The 5470-nt window shown below is 44.8% G+C and overlaps 1 pseudogene; it reads left to right on the forward strand.

The window, feature by feature from the left end:
* Nucleotides 1–2896: 2896 nt before the first annotated feature.
* Nucleotides 2897–3616, forward strand: LOC115561268 (uncharacterized; annotated as a pseudogene).
* Nucleotides 3617–5470: the final 1854 nt, after the last annotated feature.

A 5470-nucleotide genomic window follows, 5' to 3' on the forward strand; every position in this document is an offset into this window, starting at 1 on the left:
ACAATTGCTTCATACAAAGAACATAACTGTTTACCATGTTGATCATCTTTACAGTTCATATCCCGACACCATAAGGCATCTCTTGGTACCTGAATATTACACAGCAAAGCATCAGTATCACTAACATATTTATTAAGATCTGTGCTAGACAGTTTCGTCCAATCTATTTTTCCTACATCAATGCCTTTATCCACAGGCAACAACAGAGGTAAATTGCCGGTGTTCAAGACCATGTGAAAGGGTATATGGTCCGTAGTAGCCAGATCATACTCAATCTTCATAATAGCAATGGAGTCATGGGCATCCACTGTACAAAGGCAGTGATCTAGCCACAAAGTAGAGTGCCAGGCCTCGCTGATATAGGTATAACTATCATTTGGCAATCGTAATTTACTTGATAAAATCAATCCACTGTCTGAACAAAACTGAGCCAAATGTTTACCAAATAAAGAGTTGGCATCAGTTACATCAGCATTCATGTCACCAATAACATATATGCAGGTAGAAGGATTGTCCTGAATAAAAGACATGATAAATGCCAATCTACTGAGGTACTCATCCTCATTTTTCATGCACTCATATGGCGTATAGACATTTAAAATAATTATTTTCTTATCATTACAACACAGCTCAAGTCCAATAGCCCAGTCAACTCCCAGTCGTATAACATTAACCAACTGGTCATATTTTTTATTCCACATGGTAGCCACGCCCCCTGGGATCCTCCCCCGGACGACTTTAGCGCTCAAGTCAGTTGTTGATTCACCTGCCCCATGAAAGTCCCTATGTATAGAATTTAGTCCACCCAGGTCTTGTTTAGCCAGGAACGTCTCCTGAACACACAAAATGTCACATCTCTCCATCAGTTTGTCCACAACAACATGGCGTGATTTATCAGTTTCACTGTGGCCAACACGCAGTCCACGCGCATTGTAAGATACGACACAGATGTTCATAGTAAGGTTCATTCATATCCCAGCAGCAGCTAATGCAGACCGGCTCTCGTGTGGAGCTACAGGTGTACCATGGCAAGACAGTTCACTCACACACCCCCCTCACCAACAACCTTTGGTACACGGGCCTCATAATAGCGGCGAACATAAGTCCCCTCGGGCCAGAGTTTTGGATCATACATATAAGCAACATTGTTACATTCAGCGGTGATGTGAAAAGAGCCATACCTGCTGCGGGCCGACTCGATCTTTCGACACGTCACTGTTTTAGCCTCCAACTTCTCCGTTAAATAGTCACGCAGCGTGTCTGCATCCAGAGTGGGAGAAAACCTAGTGGCAAACACATTCACCAGCTTTGTTTTCACCACTCCAATGTTGCTCTCAGTGCCAGTTCCAATTATTCCATCATTCCTTTGCTCACGTTTAAAGTGAGCTGGCTTGTTGCGGGGTTTCGGTGGCACATTTGCTTTAAGGGACCCCAACTTTTTACGACCATTTTTCACAGTAGCGCTCCACTGTGGGGACTGTGGTTGTGATCGTGGCGATGTGACTTCCACATCCAGTAGCTCCTGCTGTTGAGTAGAGCCCACCAGCCCCTTCCAGTCTACGCGTGAGGTGCTGGCGATTTCGCCGGTAGGCCTATTCAGTCCCAGGAGACGCGACTTAACAGCTGGACACGTTGTTGACTCCTCAGGGCGCACGGTGCCAGCAGTCCCAGGGTCGTAGTCCGATGTACGGTGCGTCTCCACCGCTGCCACTCGGCGATCCATGGCCGTAACAATTGCCCCACAAGTTCTCACTCACATCAGCCTGAGTATCCAACGCCTTTCTCAGGCCAGAGACTTGTTGGCTCAGCTGCTCCACTCGGCTCAGTAGAGCCGAGGCGTCCATATTGCCGAACCCGACAGGTGGCAGTTCATCCAAGTAATGTGAAACAAAACGTGGAATATCTTCCCCGCACTCATTAAGTAACTTCATGCAGGCCTTGATATTATTCGTGTCCTTCTGTGAGCCTTTGTGTGCGACACAGCATTGCGTGGAATTCGGGCATAAATCAAACAACAGACGCTTGGACTCCTCAATCCACTCAGATTAAGAAAGTGGTTTGTTGTCAGCAAAACAATTTCATCATGGCTTAATGTTTTCATTTTAACCACAATAAAATTTAACAATTCATCTTCCACTATCACCTTCCCACAATCCGTTTTGTAGATTACAGGTTTTGTGCGAGGGCAAGCAGAGCCTCCACCAGCAGCACGCACAACCGCCGCCATTAAGTATATATTCTTCATCACCGGCAATCACCGGGATAGGTAAATCGGAAATGTGTAGGGGAGGGTTAATTGAATTAAAAGTGGTATGGGTCAGGCCATGTAGGATATATTCAGGTCCAAATCATGTAGGTGGGGCAGAAGGGTCTGAGGTGAGCGGGTGACAACACCTGGCCCTTAGACCAGCCAAGGGCTTAATTAGTGCCGAGGGGAAGACGGTTGTGTTTAGATTATTGAAAGTTTAGATTATTGAAATTTATTTTGAATTATTGATTTCGTTTTTTTTTTTTAATTCATTTTTCCCTTTTTGCCTCCTGATGGACAATTTTTGTACCTGAATAAATTCATGCCAACGGCCTTGCTCACATTCTGACATCGCACTGCCTCCAATCCTTCCACCGCAAGGCCAGCCTGGTAACAGTAGATAAAATGACTTACGGCTGATGGAGAAGCGGGCAACCTCCGTGATGGCACAACTCCAGGTTTCAAAACCAACTTTGATGCAAACCCACTGCCGTACTCCCCGAAGTTGACAAAGTCATCGTCTCTGACATCACTGCTATGCTGACGACACTCAGCACTTTTTTTCTCTTCCCCCTCATCTGATAATGCCCTGATTGCAACACGCATATCGGAATGTCTGGTCGGACGTCAGCACCTGGACAACTGAGGCTTAACCTCAACAAACCCGAGCTCCTCCTAATCCCGGGGAAAGATAGCCCACACATGGACTTACTGGTCACCGTTGAGAACATCACTGTATCTCCTTCTCCTACTGCCAGAAACCTCGGTGTGGTATTGGACAATCAGTTATGCTGCACCGCAAACATCACTGCGGTGGCCCGATCCTGCAGATTTGCACTTTACAACGTCTGCAGAATCCGGCCCTTCCTCACAAGGGAAGCAGCTCAGCTTCTAGTCCAATCACTGGTCATCTCCCGCCTCGACTACCGCAACTCACTCCTGGCTGAACTTCCTGCCTCTGCGATTAAACCCTTGCAGCGTATCCAGAATGCGGCAGCACGCCTCGTGTTCAACCTACCGAAGTTCTCCCATGTGACTCCCCTCTTCCGGGACCTCCACTGGCTCCCTGTAGTAGCTCGCATCAAATTTAAAACGATGGTACTGGCATACAAGGCAGTCGATGGAACTGCCCCTGCCTACCTCCAAGCATTGGTAAAGCCACACACCCCAGCTCGATCCCTCCGCTCAACTACCTCAGCTGGACGTCTGGTACCGCCATCGCTAAGAGCTAGCAAAGGTCGATCAGCAAAGTAACAACTTTTCTCGGTTTTGGGACCTCAGTGGTGGAACAAACTCCCTGCCATTCACAGGGCCACAGAGTCGCTCACTATCTTCCGAAAAAGGCTCAAGACTCACCTGTTCAGAGTCCACCTTGACTCTGCATAGCCACAGTCCCCCTTCTGGCCACCATTGTGTTGTGTTGTATTGTATTATAGTGCTTAACTGTGTAGCAATGTTGTGTAGCATTGTGTTGTATTGTATTATATAACTTAACTGTGTAGCAACTGCACTAGCTGCTATCATTGCTGTAACACGGGGAATTGGTTAGCCTAGCGATGGTTGAACTTGCACTTGGTTCTATGAACATCCTTACTGTACCGACAGCGATATATTGTTGCACTTCTTATGACAAATGTACTTATTGCAAGTCGCTTTGGATAGAAGCGTCTGCTAAATGCCCTAAATGTAAATGTAAAATGCGCCGAACACAGCACTAATCTGGTTCCGTTGTTTTTCGGAATTTCTCCGAAAATAAATTGCAACCATGTCCCCCTTAATTCCTCTGTCTTTGGCAGGAGACATTTTGCCTTGGCATAACACACAGGTTCGATGTCGTTCTGCCATTGCATTCAAAATTCTGTATCTAGTCTGTTACTACACAGCAACTACGTACACATATTAGCACTAGCTCAATCGCGACTCCTTCAGAATTTCTGTGGGTGGTTACAAACCAACCAAGTGGGCAGGGCCATGAATAATAATTTGACAACGCTATGTAGCAGTGTCACCTTATCCAGATTGGCTCATTTCTTCTGCCTTTTTCCTTTCATTGGCTATTGCATACAGCAGACAAACTGCATAGATTTCAAATTTACCACAGGTCACAAACTTATTTTGACCTATGTTATTTAACAAACAATAGGAAAAATTTGATTTTAATGGCATGGGGCCTTTAACTAAGCCATCGCAGTCGATGGAAAATAGGGCATATTTAAACATTGGTTTGTCTGGTATCTGGTGACTGGTATCTCTATGTTGTTTAGACAAAGTACACAAATTCTCAGATATTTCTTGCGACAAATTCTGTTTAAATTCTGCATTTTAATGCAGTCCTGCCCATTGTCTACTTAATGTCATGATGCCAGTTGTGTCATCAATCGGCTAATATCTCATTGAGACCAGCACTAGCCTTTGGAGTCAAAGGTTATGAGTTAAGCCCATGGCCCAAGTATTCCTCATCCGTTAGGCTAAAAGTTTTATTTTACATTTTCCTCCTAAACGTGCTCGGGCCGATCCATAGTTCCGAAGCAGCTATTGTTATTATTATTGTTATTCATTTTGGGAATTTGTTTTGGTACCTATGGGGTGAACTGAGGAGCATGATCGACACACACTCCCTTACAAGAGCTATATTGTCATTGAACGTCTGTCTGTATAGCAGTATGCTTAAGTAAGTCCATCAAGTATTCATGATGATGTTTAAGTAGGCTCCATTCCGGACTGAATCACAGAATCGGACAATAAAAACGGAATCTACTGATAATTTTTTTTTTAAGCAGGAAAGTATTAAAAGTAACAAAGTTACAATTTAAAACGGGCCTGTCTTAGTAAAATAACTGATTTCCAGCAGGTGCCTGTTCTTCAGCACATATAACATGTAACAGGGAAACCTGGTCTCACGGGAATCCGTGAAATGACTACGGGCGCTTATCCGTATCCGTGTCCACATCACGGAAACACGCCGATTTCCGTGATGTGGCCACGGAATTCGCTCCAATACAAGTTAATGACACTGATGTTCCGTGGCTCACACACGGATCCCCGTTTCAACGAGCGAGAAATTGAAATTGTTACGTAGCCTACATTAATCTTTATCATCTGAATGGGAAATGCAATATTTTAGGACAGATACACCATCAAACGTGCTTTTAATAACATTTCTAGCGAGAAATATACCTTTTCCTTGCATAATCTCCAGTAAGTGAATGTGTATGATCATTA

Source organism: Gadus morhua, chromosome 16 (assembly GCF_902167405.1).
Source record: "Gadus morhua chromosome 16, gadMor3.0, whole genome shotgun sequence".
NCBI lineage: Eukaryota > Metazoa > Chordata > Actinopteri > Gadiformes > Gadidae > Gadus > Gadus morhua.